Below are 25067 nucleotides of genomic sequence, written 5' to 3'. Positions count from 1 at the left end.
TGTAAACCCCGCGAAAACAGGAAATGCTCACTCCTAATAGGCACGTGTGTCCTTGTTTGTCCAACTTTTTATTTTGTATTCCTTATTTGCGTTATGACATTGATGACTGTCCGTTATCTTTACTATGAGATTGATCACTGTTCATTGTCTTCACAATTCACTAAAGACAATGTTGGATCTTCGCGTTTTCACCCCCAGACTCACATTCATAAATGTAGGGCGTTTTGCGGAGGCGGAAACCCTGTATATAACCAAATCAATTTGGTCGCGATGCGCAAAAGTTGTTACACATTGAAAAAATTCTTTTAAATGTAAAACGTGTCTAAGAACCACTGGATAAAACCCCAGTTTCCGCAAAACTGAAACTGAAATACAAAAAAAAAAAAAAAAAAAAAAAAATAGGGCCGAAATGTCTCGGCCGAAGTGTCTAAAAAAAATTGGGCCGAAGTGTCCAATGTTTGGGCCGAAACGTCTGGGCCGAAGTGTCCAACTTTTGGACCGAAGTGTCTTTGGGCCGAAACGTCCGACTACCTGTGGGAACAGATGACACATAGTCGGACTACTCGTAGAACACGTGTTTGGTTTCCTCAGGGTTTGTCATTGTTGGAGCGTAAGCACTGATCAGGGTGGCATTCGTCTTTTGTCCAAGGGGAAGCTGCATCTTCATCATTCCGTCATTAAGACATTCAGGAATTCTTGCCATCTTCTATACATGCGTTGTTTTGATGGCGAATCCCATTCCTGCCTCGCATAGCTTTTAACTACTGCACCCTCTCCAAAATAAGGTGTAGCCACCGCCAGTCTCAGCAAGTTGGCCTTTGTCTGCAAAGCGCGTTTCGCTAAGAGCTGCAATATCAATTATGTAGTGGGCCAGTTCCCTTGCCACTAGTACAGTTCGTCTCTCCGGCCCATCCACTTTCTTGTTGAGCAGCGTTCTAATGTTCCATGACGCTATAGTGAGCACCTTAGCCTTTTTCTTTCTTGTGTTTAGACTGCTATAGAGTGATCCCCGCCAGCAGCGATATGCTGACCAGGGTGAGGTAAGACATGCTATTTTAGGGGACCTTTTCCAGCCCCGTCTTCAGGCTACAAAGGTAAGCAGAACAATCCTAAAGAGGAATGCTCGATCGCTCAGGGAGCTACCGGGCTCCACTGCTGTCTTGGTCTAGTGAAAAGCGACCACTTGTCCTGATCCGCCAGTGTATCCCCACATACTGCTTCGCCGCTTCCCCATCGCCAACCATGACTTGATATGGTGACGGAATGGTGATGTCATGACTTGCGCGTGACTTTGATTACATTGAAGGATACTTGCGCATGATCAGTCCCACTGATGTGCGGGATCCAGTGCAATGCGAAGTCAAGACGGCTGGGGACACAGGAGCTACTGTATGGTGACAAGTATGCAAGTCAACAACCTCACGGGCTTCACTCAGGATTTTCCCCTTTGGCCTTTACTCCCTTAGCCTTCTTCTCTCCCAAGATGCTGGATTAAATGTAGTTTTGGATTAGTTTATGTCACTCAAACCATGGAGTAATACATGAATTATATGAAATGTATTTACACATGGGTCAAAAGAGAGAAAATCAGGAGAACAGACAATATCATTCATTTTTAGAATGAACAAGCATAACTTTATTGGAGATACGGGATTTCCAGAAGATGGACGTTCATACAGTCCCTGAAACGTTCTACGTTACCATTTTCCCGTTCACTAACCGTGAGCTCACTGTTCGTTCAGCGATCAGTATTTTCTCTTTGCATTGTCATTCGGAACTCGAAAGTCAAATGATCGATCTTCATACAGGTAGAGGGGTGAAAAGGAAATTATGTCAATTATGTTATATGAACATATTATAATGACAATTAATGACAATTAGATTATCAGTATTAAGCAAGAACCATCATGATCAGATTAAAGATATTTTTGGGGTGAAGTGAATTTAAGTTTTTTTGAATGCTTATAAAAATTGATAGTAGAATGTTTAATATAGAAAAACACCATATGTCAGCAACAATGTCTAACTCAGGGATATGCACTTTACATCAACTTTTTATCAAAATCTTATCTATAACAGGCATGTATGATTTATTTCAAGAGGGGGAGAGGGGCGACCGGAAAGAGATATATTTGAAGTTGGCTTCTCGAAACTTCTTGACAAGCATTTTGAAAAACTGCCAATAGAAATTTAATGATACAATATTTGTCATCACTAATATTTTTATTCATAAAAACGGTGTCGAGTTAATGAGGTGCTGAATTTACCTGAGGCTCAGTAGACTGAATGCCTTCATAGTTATCTCTGATCAATTGCAAATCTGATAAATGAATTTTAAACAATATCAAGGAATTTCATATCTGTAATCGGAATTACAAAATAGTTCTTTTGACAAATTCATATTTATAATTAAAAATAAATCACAGGAGTTCGTTGCAGTTGTGTTGAAAATTGTTTGCGCAAAGAAGTTTACACTTGTAACAATTAAGTCTACATTTTTACAAATGTCAACGTAGTTTCAGTGTACCTGTAATTACAGTCTCGAACGAATCCCAATTAGGATTTTTTTTATCCACAATCATGAAAAAACCAATGGTCGATTTGAAACTTCAATTCAATTTTCGCCAAGTGTTGGCAGATCCAGCGTACTGAATGTACATATCACCCTTTAGTAATCTTAGTGTTACAATATAAAAAAAATAGAACAAATCATTCATATTGTTAAAGAACATAATATATGTTTGGTTAAAAAAAGGGGGTGGGCGTGTAACATGCAGTTCTGAATGAGAGAGAAGAATACAAGAACTTGCCGGTATGAATTGCAATCATGTACATTTTGCGAAGGACGAGCGCCCGTGTATGTACAAAATGAGGCTGTTTCACTTAATGGACACCTCAACACCCTATCCTCCACGCACACACATACACACACACACGCGCGCGCACGCACACACACCCTGATGTCGACCCAGAACAAAATATTAACAATCACTAATCACAACACCAACGATAACAATGGAAACCACGACTTTACCGATGACTGTGAAACGACATACATTAGCATTCTATTTATCTCATAGGACTTTGTTGTAATCGTTGTATGATCGTGTGTCTATCATTATCGTGGGTTGTATGATCGCGTGTCTAACATTATCGTGGGTTGTACGATCGCGTGTCTATCATTATCGTGGGTTGTATGATCGCGTGTCTATCATTATCGTGGGTTGTATGATCGCGTGTCTATCATTATCGTGAGTTGTACGATCACGTGTCTATCATTATCATCGGTTGTACGATCGCGTGTCTACCATTATCGTGGGTTGTATGATCACGTGTCTATCATTATCGTGGGTTGTACAATCACGTGTCTATCATTGTTGTGGGTTGTACGATCACTTATTACGTCGTTACCGGTCGCATAAATTCCCAAGAAATATATAAATCGAATCGTTATTTGAAAGCTTTGAGGTATGATACACACCTTAGTATTAAAGCATCTCTTTCAATATGACAATGACAATTAACTTAGGCATTTAAAATAATGTACATTTGTATTTCATGGAGTAAAGTACGAAATTTCACTTCAATACCACGTTTTGGTGGAAATGTTATCAGAAACTTCAAATAAAACAGCAAATGAATTAATTCTGCATAAAGTGTAGAGGTAAATACACATCAAGAACAATTATCAGTTGTTCTATCATAGCAACATTCGTGAGAAAAAAATCTGAAACATAAGAAATTGCAATTTATTTCTCACCTCCTGTTCAAGTATCAATCTGCGTAGCTGATCGCGTCCGCGTTAACAATTTCGCAAATTAAAGCTAAGAATCATCAAAGTATTTGTTTCCATGTGTGAAGTAAAACAAATTATACACGTATGTATTTCGGGGTATATTGAGATCCTTACTAATTATGCTTTGTTGAAAATATTGATATAAAAATAAAGATGAAGGATTACAGACAGGCTGAAGACGACCTGACATAAAGAAGTCGAATACAAATGGAAAATATCAAATTTGTGATTGCAAACTCTATTAAACCATGATGGTAAATTCACAAATTCACAAGAGGTATATGGACCACATCGCTCACCCGAGTAGCCTTTCGGTCTATATATATGTATAAAACTTTGATCTCCTATTAAGGCCTCACCATACTCCTGGGTACCGTGATTTGAACGACCTTGAATCTATTCTATGTTAGAGAGTTTTCATGTTCTGTTCCACTAGTTCTTGATAAGATTTCTGTCCCCCGCCGCAACTCGGAAGGGGACATAGAAATATCGGTGTCCGTACGTCCCTCCGTCCGTTACATTTCATTTTGTGGAAGCAACTCCTCAGAAACTGCTCAACAGATTTTGTTCATAATTTGTGGGATTGTTAGTCGCCATGTATAGTTGATCATATTACGATGCCATTTTGATTCGATATTTTTTTTTACAGTAGTTATGTGACTTTGTTGATTTTGTACATACTAAACTATAGGGACACTTTGTGGACGCAACTCCTCAGAAACCGTTCATTGGATTTATTTCTTTATTTTGTAGGATTGTCAGTGACAATATGTAGTTGCTTCTACTATGCCGGTGTTATAGAACCAGACTTCTCTCCATAGTGAGACTTCCCCCCGGAAGTCTGACTCTAGAATGAGCCTTCCCTCTTCGGAGGTCTGGCTCTGGAGTGAGCCTTCCCAACGGAAGTCTGGCTCTAGGGTGAGTCCCCCCTCCCCCCGGAAATAGAGGAAATCAAAATTACGAAAATCTGAAGAGATTGGTTCCAAAGTTATATGCTAGCTAATTTACCACTTCATGCGAGAAAATGCAATATCAAATTATATTATGCAATATAAGATATTGACACTACATCATGCATCAACATCAAAAGCTATCCCACTCTGGTTTATCCAGGGGTCCGTGTTCACCCAAGTCACTTTTTATTTTCAATAGGAGTTATGATACATCAATGTCATACAAAATCATACAATGGAATATCAAATAAATATTGTATCATATCATAATGAACTAATATTGTATCATTCTTCTCTCTCTCTCTCTCTCTCTCTCTCTCTCTCTCTCTCTCTCTCTCTCTCTCTCCTCTCAGTTGGTGAGTTAAAATGACTTATAGTGTGTTTTATTCACCGTTTTCTTCTCTTGAGTGTAATGAACGACTTAAGCAAATCATGTAATGCCCTGCTGAAAAAGATCTTGGTATCTAGATAATCTCCATAAAGTGACAATAGTTTACCAGGAATAAATGAAGGGGGAAGTCCTGCTATGGGAGGGGGTACTCTACAACTAGTGATAGAGTAGTTCTTCCTACGGGGAACGTTCACTCTAGATCCAGGCTTCCGGGGAAAGCATCATTATGGGAGAAGGTTCACTCTACAACTCCGGCATTTTGATTCGATATTTTTTTTACAGGAGTTATGGGACTTTGTTAAATTTGTACATGCTACACTATAGGAACACTTTGTTGACGCAACTTCTCATAAACCGCTCAATGGATTTTGTTTAATTTTGTAGGATTGTTAGTCACTATATGTAGCTGATCATATTGTGCCTGCATTTTGATTCAAAATTTGTATAAGCGTTATAGGAGTTTTTTGAATTTGTACATGGTACACTATAGGAACATTTTGTCGATTTAACTCCTCATAGACCACTGTATGAATTTTGTTCAAATCGCAAAATTATTAGTCACAATATGTAGTTGACCACAATTCAGATTCTATAAATTGTACAAGAGTTAAGGGACTTTTGTGCTTCAACTAGTTTTTTTCGGCGGGGGACTTATGGCTACGAGTAGCAAGTTTGTTTAAATAACTTCTCTATATAGCTGTATATAAAACTTTGAACCCTATTATGGCCGTACCCTACCCCCAGATATCACGGTTTGAACAAATTAAATCTATCTTTATCAGGGCGCTTTCATGTAAATTCAATTTTTCTGGCCTAGTGCTTCTTTAGAAGGTTTTCAAATATTGTTCCTGTATTACAGCATGTCAAACTTTGATCCCGGGAACCATAATTTCAACAAATTTTAATCCGCTTTAACTCATGAAGCTGTCACGTAAATTTCAACTTTTCTGGTCCATTCTCTCTTGAGCAGATTTTTAAAGATTTTCAAAACATATCGGCCTGTATTACATTGATCCCCTATTGTGGCCCCACTCCAATCCCGGGAGCTATGGCTTAACAAAGATGTCAGAAATATTGCAAGTAAATTTTAAGTTTTCTAATCCAGTGGTTCTTGAGAAATATTCTAAACATTTAATTTTAAATGATCCAACCGTATTTTCGGCTTTTCTTTATTGATGGGCGCGCATTGACCCTAATTTGAACAAAATTTATGCGAGGATGATATGTTCCAAGATTGATTGAAATCGATCAAACAGTTCTGGAGAAGATGTGAAAATGCAAATAGTTTTACGGACAGACGACCACAGACACATGATGATGAGAACATTTCATTGAGCTTTCATCTGAGGCTAAATAACTTACTTAAATTATTGTAAAAACATAACATTATGTCAGTAATGATTATTAATTATTTAATAAAACAAAAGAAATCCTTTACTGATGGTCAATTATAACCAGAAACATTTACATAGAAAATTTGAACTTTACATGAAATTGGGAAGTGCAACGTACATGTATTGCGCCCCCCTATATCACAGGTACAAATCATTAGGAAGCGCGGCGTTGTGAACAATCTAAATGATCACTTCTTTGTGAAGCGTTGTATATTTCACCATCTATAATGCCACTGACGTTTATATCCATATTAATTACTGCTGACTAGTACATAAGCTACATGTAGTTTATAAGACACTAATTAATTCCCTCCCCAAATCCAAATATCAGCCCTCAATGACTTGAATCGTAAATTGTAAACAACTTATTAAATATTTGAAATCACTCACCATATAATATGACTTCGGAAACACATACACATGACAAAAGAAAGATCCGAATCATGTTCAATTTAAACAATATCGCACCACAGGAATCAAATATTCAACCACAACAAAACAAAGTGAAAACATTCCTACAAACAGGAAGTAAAATTCTGACCAGGTCACGGTTTAGTTCATGACATTATTGTGGAACTGGGGGTATTTAAATATCCATTGAGGAGCTTGTATGAAATGCATTTACACAAGATTAAACATTACCTGTGTTTAGATGATTCAATAGCGTAGCCTCCACTAAGTCAAAAAGCCAGTTGTCTGCAGATGATTTTATAAAGTAAATTTCATAAATTACCATCAAGGTATTAATTGTGTAACTGTTTTCATGTTAAACAGTTTGACGGCCAATAATGACGGAGTGAAAAAGCGATTGCTTCCGCTTTAAAGCATCAAAGAGTACAAGTTAAGGAGGTACTCTACATCGTCATAATGACTGACTTTCTTTAAAACATGGAGAAAAAATCAATATCAGCAATATTTGACTTTTCCTTTTCAATCTAAATACCTAACCGAGTAGCTCAGTAGGTTAGCATACTGAAAGACACTTCCAGTTGGTCTCCAGCAGAATGAGCACGAGGAATTTTCGCTGATTGAAGAACGACCGTTTGTGATTTATGTAAGTGGCAAACTACAACTGTTGAACTTTAGGCACAAATCCGTTGGATATATGTTTGTGTTTCTACTGTAAATACATTTGACTTTGAACCTGTATTGTTTTGAATACAAAACACAATAGCAGCCACGTCAGGTGGCGGTCATAGCGGCGGATTTAGAAATGTCACTTTTCAACGAAGGAACTGCGCGGGTAGGTTGAGGCAAGTTATGAAAATTTTTACTGGGATAAAATCCGCGAAACAATGTGACGTCATAATTGAAATAAGTATATCACTAAGTATATATTAAATTCCGATTTTATTTTTTATTTAAGTTTTATTTATGCATAAAATAAACCATGCAGCTACTAAGATCCAACGAAACTCGAAATGCTATACTGCTGTTTTGTAATTTCTGTCTGATCGAAATGAAAGTAAACTGATGACGTCATGACTATACATCGAGTGACGTTGACACATGCAAGGAATTTGTTTATGTGTATCTTGCAAATATCGACAAAATGTGGAGTATTTGAAATATATGACATGGGATAAAGGAATATATATGTGAAACGCTGAGAATTTATTGATATTAAGAAGGTATGTTGATATCATTCATTGACAACTTTGTTTAAAGGAGAAAACATTCCATTTAGCATGTCGATCCGATTTTCCTCTGTCACAGACTGCAATAAAACTGCAAACATAGCACATTAGCCCGCTTTTAGAGACTTTTTATACACCCTTTGAAAGGTCATAAACTAATGTACACAGCAATTACTGATAGAATCCTCTGTTAAGAAAACTTTTAAAGAAAACTACATAGCATCGTGTAAAATGTAAAACATGAGCTAGATGTTTTCGTATTTAAATGTTCAATAATTATTTCTTATTGAAAGTGGTAGAATTCTATCAGTAATTCTGATATACTATGGGTATTTTACCGTCATTTTCGCCAGTTAGACCAATATTTGAATCTTGGGATAATGTGTTACTTTTACAGTTTCTATTGAGGTACCTCCATGATCTATTTATAACAGTCATGCAATGACGTCATACGGAAGCGCATGTTTGTCATGTTGTTATGATACAAAATGTTCTCATGTAAACAACCAAGATAGTTTTTAAGAGTTAGTATCTCCCTCTCTCTATGTAAGACAGACTTTAAAAATTATGCAGTTTACGTGCATAAATGAAGCATGACCTGCCTTAACATACCCGCGTGTCGTGAAAACACGTTAGTTGTTGATGTTCATGATAATTCACGTGTAAAGCCTGATGAACGTATACAATTTGTACATGAACACTATGGAGTAGGGACAATGTATGCGTGTGTTCCAAAGTCTAGGAATCTCTACGAAATCATATTAGATGGAAAAGCAACTCGGTATTTAATGGAGGGGATCAAAGTAGGGGAAAAGGGTTTTGAATGCAGAGAAGTGGTACAGAGTTCCTTGGTTGTTAGCTTCTTACATTTACCAGTATATATAGAGGATGCAGATATTGAAATTGCACTTCAAGCAATAAAAGTTGAATTATTATCCCCCATTAAGAAAAGATACTATCCGGGTAAAACCATTGCAGATGGCACACGTTATACAAACGTGAAATTACCGGAGAACATGTCTACATTTCCATACACGATGAAATTCCAGAAGGAATATTACAGATGCATTCATAATGGGCAAATGAAAGTGGTTTCGCTTTGTTATTCTAGTGAATATTTATTTAGATAGTGTCCCAAATTTGTATTATTTAAATGTCATTGCGCAAGAGCTTGTAAAACTCAAGTCTTGTAAATAAGGTGGTAAATGGGAACACAGGTGTGTCTGCGAACAACGCATGAGTGAACATGAATCGGATTCCGGAGACGATGAATGAAGTTCCAATAACAAGGTTCAGGGGTGAGTAACGAGAACGACGGCTGAGAGGTTCAAAAAGGAGAATCTGGTGAAAAATGCAGACAAAAACCCCGCAGAAACTGACTGAAGAAGCTGGTCAAAGAAAACGCGTGTGATAGTAACGTTGTGATGAAAGACATCAATGACGACGATAATCAAACCGATGATGAGAACATGGGAGACAACTCAGAATCGGAAGCAGAAGTTGTTCTGATCACCACCATTGGTAAAAAGAAACGGGAAAGGAAAATATATTGCAAATGGTGTTTATGTTGGTATTGAAAAGTATGAAGCATTAAAGATGGAACTAGCTGAATTTGAAAATGAAAAATTTAGAGGTACAATCTTGAAATCTAAAGCACAACGGGCAAATGACTCGGATAAATGCACAAAATATATTTTGAATTTAGAAAGGTAAAGACAGGAGTCCATCAGTCTAATATGGGTTAATAATTAATTGATAATGATGGGATGATTAAGGATGGGACTGATTCAATTTCATATTTATAGTACCAATATCATTCTGGTTTATATTCTTCGGTGACAATAGAATGTGAAAATAAAGACAATGTGTTATCTCTTGTCGACACAAACTTAACGAAATGGATGTTGAGATATGTGAAAAACATATGGACAGCGATGAAATATATAAAGCTGTTAAAGAAATGTCAAATAACAAAAGCCGAGGTTCAGGTGGTTTGACGGTTGAATATTACAAAATGGTTTTGGTACAACTCTCGCCTATCCTATTGCTCACTGTTCGTTATCTTCACCTTTCATCAAGAAGTAAAAATGAAAAGACATCTGTCACATTGCATTGATATATAAGAAAAGAGATGACAAATGATTATTAAAAAAAACTGCAGACCAATTAGTCTTCTTAATGTTCATTACAAAATAGTAGCGAAAGTTATGACCAATAGGTTAACGTCTGTATTGCCAAATATTGTATCAGAAAATCAGATTTGTTGTATAATTGGTAAAGATAGTGTTGATACATTGGTTAGTATAAGAGACGTCTCACTGATATGGTAGAAATAGATAATTTAGAGGGTTATATTATCAAAATTGACCAAGAAAGGGATTTTGACAGAGTAAGCCATGGATATTTATTAGATAGATTTAAAAGCAGGATTTTAAATATTTCTATTGAAATTTAACAGGAAAAATCTTCAAACTTTCCAACAATGTTATAATGAGATGGTTGATGCATGATATGTAATAGAAGACAGTATATTATACAGTCAATGGGTCGAATGAATATGAGTTACCGTACCTATACTGGATTCCTAAACTACATAAAAACCCTTACAAAGATACATTGCTGGATCCAGTAAGTGCTATACCAAGCCCCTATCTTTGCTCCTCACGAAAATGTTAACAGCTGTGAAGGAGAAACTTCAAACTTACTGTGCGACTACATATGCCAGAAGTGGTGTTAATCAAATGTGGATTCTAAAAAATTCTAAAGAACTTTTAGTAAACTTGAAATCACAGAATTTTCCCCAAATCAATAGCATTAAAACCTATGACTTTTCAACACTATACACGACCATTCCTCACGATAAATTAAAGACTAGACTTTTTGACATCATAGACAGTTGCTTCTTCAACAAAAACGGAAAACGGAAATATTCATATCTAGTGATCAGTCATTCAAAAACTTACTTTGTTAAACACCACTCTGATTCCACGCACAATTACTCTGAAGTTGAAATAAAAAATATGCTAGAGTTCCTCATTGACAATATCTTCGTGGTCTTTGGTAATCAGGTCTTCCAACAGTCTGTTGGAATTCCCATGGGCACGAATTGTGCTCCTTTGTTAGCTGCCCTGTTTTTATATTCATATGAAGCAGAATTTATTCAAAAACTTCAACGTGAGAAGACAAAATCTCTCGCTGTGACCTTCAATTCGACTTTTAGATATATCGATGACGTTTTGTCTATTAACAATGATAGCTTTCATTCATATGTCGATTTGATATATCCCTGTGAGCTCGAAATAAAGGACACCACAGAGTCGTCCACTTCTGCTTCATACTTACATATTTTAGTGAAAGTAGACATTAACGGCAAACTAACAACTCAACTGTATGACAAACGGGATGATTTCAGCTTCTCCATCGTCAACTTCCCACATTTATGTAGCAATATTCCATTATCACCTGCATATGGTGTTTATATATCTCAACTTATTCGATATGCAAGAGCTTGTTCTGGGTATAGTCAGTTTTTAAATCGAGGTAAGTTACTGACAAACAAGTTGATGGTACAGGGATTTCAACAGTCTCGATTGAAGTCAGCATTTCGCAAATTCTATGGTCGTTATAACGATCTAGTTCGTCAATACAACCTCGCATTGGGTCAAATGCTGTCTGACGTGTTTCATACCGATTGTTAAGCCGTTCTTGGCACACTGATTTTGACTGCGGATAACTCCGTTTACCTGATCAGGATATTGGGCTCACGGCGGGTGTGACCGGTCAACAGGGGATGCTTACTCCTCCTAGGCACCTGATCCCACCTCTGGTGTGTCCAGGGGTCCGTGTTTGCCCAACTATCTATTTTGTATTGCTTGTAGGAGTTATGAGATTGATCACTGTTCGTTATCTTCACCTTGCATACAACAGTAAAAACGATAATATTTATCATTATTGTAATTGTGTAATCCACAGATTGTTGTTAATAATAAACTGTTGGAATGGGATCATTTTATCCGATCAGGTATCACACATATCAAATACATTACTTATGAGTTTATGCCTGTTTTGGGTTTTTTTTACCCGTTTCCCGTGTTTTAGAATTATTTAAGATGATAATTCTGAGTATTTTGGTTCACCTTGGATGTCTTGGGTAAAGTCATTAAGGGATCTTGACAAACTGTCTATTATTCGAATGCTATGCTTAGTTCAGCCAGAACTTGTGAGATGTATATCATGTCAGATGTTTCAAAGGATGTGATAGGCGCGGCTGCCTATACCTAGAGTCATCTGTTGCTGACTCATACTACAACAGTTTCCTACCAGGAAGGACAAAAGTAGCTCGATTACGTGGCCATACCATACCCCGACTAGAACTGTGTGCAGCCGTTTTAGTAGTCGAATTGGCAGATATCATCAAATGACATATCAACATAGATACTAAAGATATGCGCTTTTATTCGGATAGTCAAGTAGTGCTGGCTACATTACCAACAAAATTCATCGTTTTTACGTTTACGTTGGCAACAGGGTAAGCAGAATAAGAAGTTCGAGCAACCTAGATCAGTGACACTATGTATCCACATATCAGACCCTCGCTGATATTTTAACTGGAAGACTGACACCATTCATGCTTCAGGATAGTTTGTGGCTCAAAGACCATATTTCCTCTCTGAGAAAAGTCAATTGCCAAAGCAAGACTTCAACCTAATCCAACCTGACAGTGACCAAGAAAAAAGACCAGAGGTACAAAAACTGAAACGACTTACTGAAGGTGCTATAAGCACGGCATGTTACTGGATCGTTGGAGCCAGACGTCTGGTTAACTCTATTATCCACAAGGACATCATTTGCAAGAAGATTCGTGGACAATTTTGCACTCAATAAATGTCTGATTTGCCATAGGACAAACTTGCATTCAGCCCCGCATTCACCTTTGTCGGAGTTGATACCGTCGGCCTTTGGGACATTGTTTACCATCGTACAAGAAGAGAAAAGGTACAAGAAGAGAAAAAGGAAATCAAAAAACGGTAGGCACTGTGTTTTACTTGCATGGTTACCCGAGCAGTTCACACAGAGCTGTTAGAAGAACTCAACAGTTCGTCATTCATAAAGGCACTTAGGCGTTTCATGTCTATCAGGGGACCTGTTCAACAGTTCAGGTCCGACAGGGGCACCGACTTCATTGTAGCGACGCAGGACCTCTCATTAACGGCTAAATTTGCCGGAATTACCTCTCTAACAACATTGTCACATGGCTTTTCAATCCTCTCCCATGTCTCCCATGGGAGGCCTTATTGGAATGCCCCGGGGAGGGGGGGGGGTATTTGACGCAATGTTTCTTCAACAGTGCCAAAAGGATATCACTCATGCGGTCTTGTTAAACTTTATGGCTGAAGTGACTGCCATAGTGAATTCCTGACCATTGGTATCAATATTTTACGATTCAGACTCACAATTGCTATCAACACCATATATACTACTTACTCAGACATTCACACGGGAGGTTTGTTCATTTTCAGACTTGGGAAGAAAAGTCCTTTTGAAACATCAGTGGAAACATGTATAAACCTTGGCAAATGAGTTCTGGCGCAGGAAGAAACCAGAATATTTATATCTTTTTCAGTCTTGCAGAAAATGGGAGTCAGAGAAACCGAACATGACTGTTGGGACACTTGTTTTGATGAAAGACAACAGCTGTGCAAGAAATCACTGGCCCACAGGTATCATACAAGGCGTTTTCCCCAGTGATGATGGCGAAATTAGAAAGGTGGACCTCAAGATCATGAGGGATGGGAAACCTATTACTTTCGTCAGACCTATCTCAGAGCTTGTGCCACTTAATGAACTTAACTGAACCTCTTTGATTATCACCTTTGTAAGTAATATGTGTAAATGTATCAATAAGTTTACTCAACTGTGCATTTTGTTACCTGTTGTTGGTTCATTAGATCGCATTTCTTTAAAATCAGGAGGGGAGTGTTCCGGATCTTGATTCGGTTTCTTCTCGACTCGTAGTATGAGAGTGTCTGCCGCCATTCGTCATGCAATTGCTATATACCACTTTTCCCCAGACGCTCGGTGATCAAAAACCACATGTATGTGTATCAGCATTGAGTAACTGTTTGCAATGTTGATAATGACATTCCAATTAGGTACGTGTTTCTGATACTTCGTATCATAATTGTTGGAACGTGTTTGCTTACATACTCGCACATGGTGTACCTATGTGAGATTTAAATCGCAGTTTGAAACGTTCTAATCCAGTGTGTAGGTCTTTATATATCAGCATTAAAGCATTGCTTATCAGTGTACTGATACCCCCAGTTCAAAGACAACTTCATTGTAAATGCGCACACTTTATTAAATTCTAGTGCGTGTGGGGGTGATTTACTGCAAATATACCAAACAAAATAAGTATTGTATGGCAAAGACGAATTACCTAACATTTGATAAATGCTACCCTAGTAAACAAATACTTTATCAACCTCAGTAACAATGTTTACAGTAAATACTCTATCAATCTCAGTAAGTAACATTATTTACATTAAATATCATACACTTGTACTCTAGAAAACCAGTACATAATGTACAAAAAACAATTGTATCTGATTAGAAAGTGAAATATTTATGTTCCTAGAAACTACAAAATATTACACATAAATAGCTAGAGGAAATCATTCCTATCAATACATGAAAATTGCAGAATGTACGAAAAATTCACACCAAAAAGTTCCACAGCATAATTCTATGTCCTTCAATACTATGAAAGTTAATATGAGCCATATTATCATATACTTTGCAAACGTTGCAATAGAGGTATGAGTTTTATAACAAACGTGCACTCTAAACATGTTACCAAAATGCATTTTCGCAAGTAAACACGCTGTAAACATTCAGTTAACAACAATATGCACATAAATTCTCCAGTAGAATAATTTGCATATAAAATGTCAGGTTTAACTTACCATCTTAGAAGTTTCTCTCATAGACGAAAAGTAGGGTTTTCAGCACAGGTGACTACTAAACTTAATGGCTGGTAAATAGTACTGAAGCTCGTGCATCCGCGAAAAATGTCGGATTTAAGCCAGTTTTTATTTTATTTAAAACGAGAACTTAAGGTTTCTGTCATTATGATATAATGGCACAATGTTGCAATATGTAGCGAGCAAAGTCATATTGCATATCAGTATGTTCAGTAGGAATTTATATTTTAAAATCTGACTTTTCAACAACAAAATCGCCTGTGTATTTTGTTGTTGTTGACTAGATGGGCTTAATTTTGTGATGCTTTACATTTTCGGAATGTTTGTACACAAGGGAATACTAGTGGTATAAAAACTACACGAGACAAACGATGGAGTAAAAAACACGTAGAATGTTTAAAAAGAGTATTATCTATCAGATGATACTATTTGGTAAAGAAATTTTATTTAAAAAAACACAAAACAATAGCACCTTTTATATCTCGAATAAAAATTTAATTTGCTGTCATGGTAACAGAAAATGCATTTTGAGGAGCTTTACAAGGTCTGCGTCAGAAAACTTTCACTTTAAACATAATATTTGGACCATAAACATTTAAAAAAAGCATTTAAAATTACTATCAGTCGCATTTTATACGGGCTTTGTTTCCATGGTAACATATTAAAAAGAATTTTTTCATACATGCTATTTGTCACTTTGTACAACGTTTGAAGAGTGCATTGAGCATTTTCCTGAACAAACTACAATTTTAGCCCAAAAATGATAAATGATATTTATATTCATTTGTCAAGTATTGTAATATCACATTTATTAGAATTTAGATGATGGTTTTTTTCCCCTTCTAAATTCAGTACAATACAATATCTTCAATTTCCCGGTGGGGTATCCACAGTCCCGCTTTGTCATAAATTCCGTGTTTCATTAGCCTGAACTTGTCTAATATACTTCGTCTTTGAAATAAATGCCCTATCTTTATCCATTGCTTGATGTTTGTTTACATATTTGAACATACGACTGTAACCTTCGCGACAATATAAAGCTCGGACAGCGGGGGATCTAGAAGGGGGGGGGGAGATCAATGTAAAGGTAGTAAAAATGACACTTAACAAATCTGTTTTATGTCGACAAGATCCATGCTGTTATGCAGATGTTCCTCAGACAAAATTAAGAGAGATATACTAGAAAAGACCCCACTTTCATTCTTACGTAGTCATATCAGTCGCATTTTCTACATTTCACAGTTCATGCGGTACAAGTAGATGTCATAGCATTGAAATGTAAAGTGCATGTAATTAGAGAGGTAAAGCATTGTCATGGTTATTTTTAAAAAATGCTTGTGAATGTCATACAAATTCCTAGCTTCGTAAATGTCGAACCTTGTAGAATTTGAGGATACTATTCACAATGATCGTTTATGACAGCATCAAAATAAATCCTACTTTCCCTAGCAAGATTCTCAGAGATTACATGTGATCATATCATGGTTTCACACAAAGTATCAGCAACCGGTACCGATCATCATCTTTTACCAGAGTCATGCCGTTGTTTACAAACAACTGACTTTATGCATGTATTCCAAATGTCCATGCCCATTAGGGGCGATTTCAAGGTCACAACATAAAATGGAAATTAACCAGGCTACAGAAACCAACGATCTGACACATCCATGAACTTTGAAATATGATATTCATCTGATATTTTCGATGATCTTAATTTTTCCGTGATTATAGAAGTTACTGTTACAATCGGGACTTTTTATATTAATATATATATATATCTTATTCAACTGGGGGGGGGGGAACTCCCGAAACCAACGATCTGACACATTGACGAATTTTGAAATACGATATTCATCTGACATTTTCAATGTTCTTAATTTTCCCGAGATTATAGAAGTAACTTGTAGATCGTGACTTTTTGTATTTATTAACAGTTACTGACATGTATAGACACATTATTTTTGGCTGAACATACCTTGAACGTAAGAAATAAGTGAAAATATTTCCAATATCTCAGATATTGGATGGTCAAGGACTGTTCTGGGAAGTTGGCTTCTTAAAAAAACCCAACCTTAAACTTCTTACCGTGATTAAGCTGCACACTACCTGACCATATCCAAGAAACCAGGCCACTGTTTACAGTATAGAAGTTTTTCTGTTTGTCATTCATATAGTGCTTTAGGTTTTGGATTATTGCGTTTGACAAGAAGAGACGATGGTGTAGTCATATTTTGCCATTAAATTGTCGCACTGGACAAAAACCACCATTATAGATACATTCGCAATACTGGGTTTTAAATACCGAACGATCGTTCATTTTGTCTTTGATCAATTACTTGGTATGACGGATTACGAGTGCATTCGTAAAATCATTATCTAATTTTCTATGAGAGAGAGAGAGAGAGAGAGAGAGAGAGAGAGAGAGAGAGAGAGAGAGAGAGAGAGAGAGAGAGTAATTTATGCTACAAAAATAACATTTAATTTGGAACTCCAAGTGACTTCCTAATAATCAAGTTTTATTTGCTCTATATGATATCAATAAATATAACATAACTAATGCACGCAATTATTCAAATATTTTTTTTTACATTAATTTGAATTAAAGGTCGTTCATTCAATTAATTTGCGCAACAAATCAAACACGCATTAAAAATGCAATTTTAATTCATTCTGATTTCCCGCGCTTGTGTGGGGTTTCTTCTTGTAGACCTTCATTTTGCAGCCCTTCACCGGCATTGATGACGTCTCCATATGAGTGAAAGCTTCTCGAAAGGGATGTTAAACAGTACACACATGTGATCGAATGATGTGCACACTATGGTGTGCCCCATATATAGATAGCTACACCTATGTGCTAGGTGCTATAAAAGACACATAGTTGGTAAAATGATAAAGATTGTATTGATAGACAATGATACACATAAAAATGTTACAATATATTTACTACGATTGTTATGGTAAGATGTACACAGCTGTGCAGATTCGACGATTCTAAGGGGTACAGTGATGAAGATCGTCACAATATGAGACTTGAAGAAACACCAATTTGAGGAACTAACTAATATATTGATATTAACCTACATTTCTTTTTTAATGAAGTTACAATCATCATAATTAGGATATATTTGCAAGTTGTTCATATAATGAGAAATTATATCACGAGATATAATAACATATCCATTTGAACAATAAATTCACCTAATTCACTTTTGTATTCTGCATTTTTGCCATATTTCAAAACGAAAACATGTAATCAACACAACGTAACCTTGATCTTAGATTCCAATGCGCCAGGTAATATATTTATAAAAACAGGTATATTCCATTTTGATGTAAGAGTCGGTGCTGGGTCTACAAACTAGAAATGCAAGGGTCCTGGGTTCGATACCCGATTGTTCCAAACAAAAATATAATTAGAAAACTAACTGTAATAAGACAATCATTACCACATCACACAAATTAGTAGAGAATTTGATTATCACTCTCGTGAGCAAGCCAAACAATTGACATTGGAATTCACAGTGTCAATACGTTTGTACTGCTAGCATTTTTATAAGATAGTTTACTAGCTTTAGCCATCTTGAGACACGGAAGGATTTGGCAATCTAATTATGCGTTAAGTTGTTCATTCTAGTGGTACATGCATGTATAATGTCACGGTCGTATGTATGTTTGTATGCCCCTGGAACGTTACCACTTGAACGGTGAACGCATGGTGAGCGAGCGGTGAAAGCACTTTGATGAATGGTGAGCGACAGCTGACCGCAAAGTGAACGGTGAGCGCACGGTGAACGAAAGATTGTGTATTTGTTTGGGATGTTTTGGATATTCCCTTGCATTGTACTTATCTTATGATAAGGTATGGAATATATTATACATTGGCTCCACTTTTTTTGGCACGCTTTTGTTTTTGGCTATATTTATCTCTAAAACTTCATAGTTATTTCGCATTTCAAAGATTTCGGTTGAGCATCACTGAAGAGACATTATTTGTCGAAATGTGCATCTGGTGCATCAAAATTGGTACCGTATAAGTTTTACATATATATTATTACTACAGTAACTTGATCCGAGGAGTCGGATCACATTGATTTGACAGGCGCGAATCATCAGATCACACGAGACGTGAAGCGTCGAATTTGATCTAATGATTCGCGCCTGTCAATGAAGAGATGTTATCCGACTCTACGGATCGAATAACTGCAGTAATGATAAATCATACCAGACTCAACAATCATACCACGCTCAACAATCATACCAGACTCAACAATCATACCACACTCAACAATCATACCAGGCTCAACAATCATACCAGACTCAACAATCATACCACACTCAACAATCATACCAAACTCAACAATCATACCACACTCAACAATCATACCAGACTCAACAATCATACCAGACTCAACAATCATACCAAACTCAACAATCATACCACACTCAACAATCATACCAGACTCGACAATCATATCAGACTCAACAATCATACCAGACTCAACAATCATACCAGATTCAAGAATTATACCAGACTCAACAATCATACCAAATTCTAGACAAATGCATCAGGTTGCGATATGCAGGATAATGGTTTATAGATTGATAATGTAATTTCTTTCAACCCTATACGTTTTCTAACTTATCCAAGAATTTAATTTCTAAATAAACGTTTTAGCTCACATTACATGCCTCATCAAAGATATGAAATTACTCACCATATGATATGACTTTGGAAACAAACACACATGAAACAAGAGGCCCATGGGCCACATCGCTCACCTGAGTCACCTTGGTCCATATCAGAATATTTTCCATATCTATTTGCATGTAAAACCGTCGTCCCTATTATGGCCCCAAACCTACCCTTGGAGGCCATGGTTTTTGCAAACTTGAATCTACACTATGTCAGAAAGCTTTCATGTAAATGTGAACTTCTTTGGCCCAGTGGATTTGAGAAGAATATTTTTAAAGATTTCCCCTATATATTTGTATGTAAAACTTTGATCCCCTATTGTGGCCCCATCCTACCCCAGGGGGCCATGATTTTAACAAATCTAAATCTGCACTATATCAGGAAGCTTTCATATAAATCTCAGCTTTTCTGGCTTAGTGGTTCTGGGAAGAAGATTTTTAAAGATTTTCCCTGTATATTTGTATGTAAAACTTTGACCTCCTATTGTGGCCCCATCCGACCCCCGGGGGCCATGATCTTAACAATTTATAATCTGCACGATATCATGAAGCTTTCATATAAACCTCAGCTTTTCTGGCTTAGTGGTTCTTAAGAAGATTTTAAAAGATTTTTCCTATAAATTTGTATGTAAAACTTTGATGCCCCCCTTGAGGCCCCATCCAATCCCCAGGGTCCATGATTTTAACAAACTTGAATCTGCACTATATAAAAAAAACAACGAAACCCTCCCCCCAAAAAACAAACAACAACAAAAATTAACCCCCTATTGTGGCCCCATCCGATCCCCGGGGGCCATGATTTTAACAATTTAGAATCTGTACTACATCAGGAAGCTTTCATATAAATCTCAGATTTTCTGGCTTAGTGGTTCTTGGGAAGAAGATTTTTAAAGATTTTTCCTATATATTTGTATGTAAAACTTTGACCCCCTATTGTGGCCCCATCCGACCCCCGGGGGCCATGAATTTAACAATTTAGAATTTGCATTATATAAGGAAGCTTTCAATTGTTGTACTTAAGATCACTCAAGTCGATCAAAATGAGAAATGTTCACTCCATGTCTTCACTTCGGAACTTTTAGTAAACTTAAAATCTCAAAACTTTTCTCAAATCAACAACATCAAAACCTTTGACCTTTCAATACCTTAAACGACCATTCTTCATGATAAATTAAAGACTAGACTTTTAGACAACATAAACAGTTGCTTCTTCAACAGAAATGGAAAACGGAAATGTTCATATCTAGTTATCAGTCATCCAAAAATTTACTTTGTTAAACACCACTGTGATTCCACGCAATGCAGAGGTACTCTGAATTTGAAATACAAAATATGCTAGAGCTCCTCATTGACAATATCTTCGTGGTTTTTGGCGATCAGGTCTTACAACAGTTTATTGGAATTTCCATGCGCACGAATTGTGCTTCTTTGTTAGCTGACCTGTTTTTATGTTCATGTGAAGCAGAATGTATTCAAAAACTCTTACGTGAGAAGAAAAAAATCTTGCTGTGGCCTTCAATTCGAAATTTAGATATACCGACGACGTATTATCTTTCAACAATAATAACTTTCATTCATATATCGATTTAATATATCCCCGTGAGCTCGAAATAAAAGACACCACAGAGTCGTCCACTTCTGCTTCATACTTAGATATTTTAGTGAAAGTAGACATTAACGGCAAACTGACAACTCAACTGTATGACAAACGGGATGATTTCAGTTTCTCCATCGTCAACTTTCCATTTTTATGTAGCAATATCCAATTGTCACCTGCGTATGGTGTTTATATCTCTCAACTGATTCGATACACAAGAGGTTGTTCTGCGTATGGACAGTTTTTAAATCGAGGCAAGCTTCTGACAAACAAGTTGATGGTGCAGGGGTTTCAACAGTCTCGATCAAAGTCAACATTTCGCAACTTGTTGTAACGATCTAGTTTGTCAGTACAACCTACCATGGAGTCAAAAGTTGCCTGACATGTTTCATATCGATTGTGAAACCGTTCTTGGCACACTGATTTTGACTACTGATAACCCCGTTTACCTCATCAAGATATAGGGCTCACGGAGGGTGTGACCGGCCGATAGGGGATGCTTGCTCCTCCTAGGCACCTACATGTGTAATCCCACCTCTGATGTGTCCAGGGGTCCGTGTTTGCCCAGTCATTTGTTTTATATTGCTTATTGGAGTTATGGGATTGATCGCTGTTCGTAGCTTCACATTTCAGACTATTTGCATTGATCATAATGATGGTATTCACTTAATTATCCGACTTAAGATAACATAAGCTGATTGGAATGATAAGAGTATCTTGATTCCTCGACTTCAGATAATCTTCATGATAAATTATATTCAACCTAAGACGAGTGGAATTTAGTTCAATTGGAGACCAGGAAGTCAGATACATTGAGTTAAATATAACGAGATGACTTATTTTTCAGGCTTCAGATGACATGGGTTAGATAAATGACATTGTTGACTTATTATCATGATTTCGTTTTACTTGAATTAAATATGAGAATGTTGACTTATTTCCATGATCTCAAATCATTTGAGTTAAATATGATGAAATGTTTGATTTATTTTCACAACCTTGGGGTACTTGAGTTATAAATAATGAGTTTGTTGACTTATTTTCAAGACGTCATATTACTTGACTTAAATATTAATATAATTATGACCCTATACAAAATTTCCTCTGTGAGAAAGGATACAAGAATATCCTGTCTTGTTCGAGTGTTCATATTTCGTTATTCAACGAAGATTTTTTCTCATCGATTTGATTAACAGGAACTGAATAATGCAATGACTTGTGCATAACCTATATAAATCTATTCTTTGCAAGTTTCAGGGTTGTGTTTGTTTTTTCTTCCAGCAAACAGAAGTGTTTGTCTGAATTACATGGCAAGATTAACTAATGTCATCCTAATGTAATACATTATTTCCCCGACTCCAACTCCTTGTTCTGATTTATATTAATCATTGATGCGAATATTAGCCATGACAATAGAGACATTATCAAAGTACTGAAAGTGCTGAAAAGCACTAAGCTGACTTCATAAATTATGTCTGAAATGTTAATGAGGAAAAACAACAGAAAAGGAAGTTCATACATTATTCTTTATTTTTACACAATTAAATGATACATTTTCTATAAGGAAATTACAGATATGGATGGACAACAATGTTCACAACTGTTAACTATGTTGAAATATAAACTGTATATGACATTGGTAAATACAATTTAGTGATTATAATAATTTTGGCCCAACCTGTCACGGGAACCAAAACTCTACTCCTGGGATCATGGAATTTAGAATGTCGTAAAGGGTTACCTGCTCCTTTTAGATATCTATTTAGTCTTAATTTTGGTAGCAATAGCATTAAAGAAAATGCTATTGAAACATTTTACACATAAACACTATCTACCAACTTTGGTCCCACCCTGTAGTCAGAACCTCTATCATGAAGGTCATGAAATTTACAAATTTGGTAAAGGTCTCCCTGCTCTATATGACTATGCAATTGATTTTCTTTCTAACAGATGTGAGGTTGTATGTATGCATGCATGTATGTAATACAAACATGCATGCATAGATACAGTATTCATGAATGTATGCATGTATGTACATGTGTATATATGTGTGTTGTATGATTGTATGTATATATGCATGCGTGTGTGCGCATGTATGTTTGTATGTATGCAAGCATGTCTGCCATTCTGTATTCGTGTATGTATGTATGTATGTGTTTATACCAGTGTAATAGTGTCATTTGATGTTGATTTTATATTGTCAATGAAAGTTATGAAATATATCCTGGTCACGGATATGAATACGAAATGGTTGATAAACTTTCCTTGCATCAGACTTCTTCAGCTACTAGATGTGCACCATGTGGTTACATAACTGACTCAATTGTCCACACTCCCATTCCCGCCTTCAATATTACAACAACGTTAATTCACGTAATTATAACGTAAAGGTTGACATAAGTTAGATAAGGAAATAAAATGCAGTGTACTTGAGGTAGTTATATTAACAATGATAAGTTAATTATCCGACAGGAAGCTACTTGGATTGACTTCATTCAGGAACTCAGCCTGAAGGCTATTTGAAGATAACATGATAATACGATTGGTTTATAATATTTCCCTGACTCCAGGTTACTTGAGCTCAACATATTGACAAAAAAAAGATGTTCACTTAATTCCCCTGACTTCAAATAACTTGACTTCAGCATTGTGATGAGACTGATTCAAATTCACAAAATCAGACTATTTCAGGTTAGGATTGCTTGATTTTTTCTCAGTACATATTACTTAAGTTGATCATAATGAGATTGTTGACCCAATTCACCAAGCTCTTGGTAGCCGCCAGCGTCTTCTGTGTTGTTGTAAATGGTTGCACTGGGTGCATCGACTTCTGTAGACAGCTGCTCTTTCTTGTTCTTCTGTTGGTTTTTTGGTTGAAGCTTCTTATCTCTCAGATAGCTTTTCAAAGTGAAAGTAAGACATGAGATTCATACTTGATATTGATCCTTACAGTTCGTATATACAGAATAGCGACAAAAGATATCATGACCTTATTATATGAGATTTTACATTGAACTTGAATATAACATGTCAACACTTAATAGTTAAAACTCTTACCGAATAATGAAGTATATGTTAAGAACAACACTAAGACATAAACCTGTCACAGTCCCATACAGAGCTGGGGATGATTGACTGCTAGCACTGGAATCTGAAGACTGCCCGATTACTGCAATGAAATATGAAAGACTCGAGGACAAGGTAGCTCCAATGGGTGACAGTAATTTTGCTATCCTGTCTATCATTAGTATCGATATAGTTAACGTGACTCGACGTGTGTTTTCATAACTATTTAGTAGATGTCGTACAAAATACATTATCAAATTTTCGCTTGACCATCCTAATTCAGCCTTCACAGATAGTAATCACGATACCAGGAATTTAACACTTTTCATTTCAAGTAACCGAATAAGAAGTCTATATGTCATCTGATATTCCATGCGGGTATTTAGGATACAGAATGGCAGAAATATAATAGCAGGGAAAAATAATACGCTTGTCATAGGATTGTTCAAGCTGTTCATTTTGATCATGTTTGCTTTATAATTTAACCACAAACATTTGTGAATATAAAACACAGTTTATTTATGATGGGAATGTTTTTAAAAATTTATTTCACCACAA

At 36.3% G+C, this 25067-nt stretch overlaps 1 protein-coding gene across 1 annotated transcript in view; it reads right to left on the bottom strand.

The window, feature by feature from the left end:
• The window catches only part of LOC125661701 (multiple epidermal growth factor-like domains protein 10), a 113606-nt gene that overhangs the window by 58075 nt on the left and 30464 nt on the right, over positions 1 to 25067 (bottom strand). The gene's annotated exons all lie outside the window — the stretch shown is intronic.

The sequence above is a fragment of the Ostrea edulis genome, chromosome 8 (assembly GCF_947568905.1).
Source record: "Ostrea edulis chromosome 8, xbOstEdul1.1, whole genome shotgun sequence".
Classification (NCBI taxonomy): Eukaryota; Metazoa; Mollusca; class Bivalvia; order Ostreida; family Ostreidae; genus Ostrea; species Ostrea edulis.
This window is presented reverse-complemented; position numbering and strand designations above follow the sequence as displayed.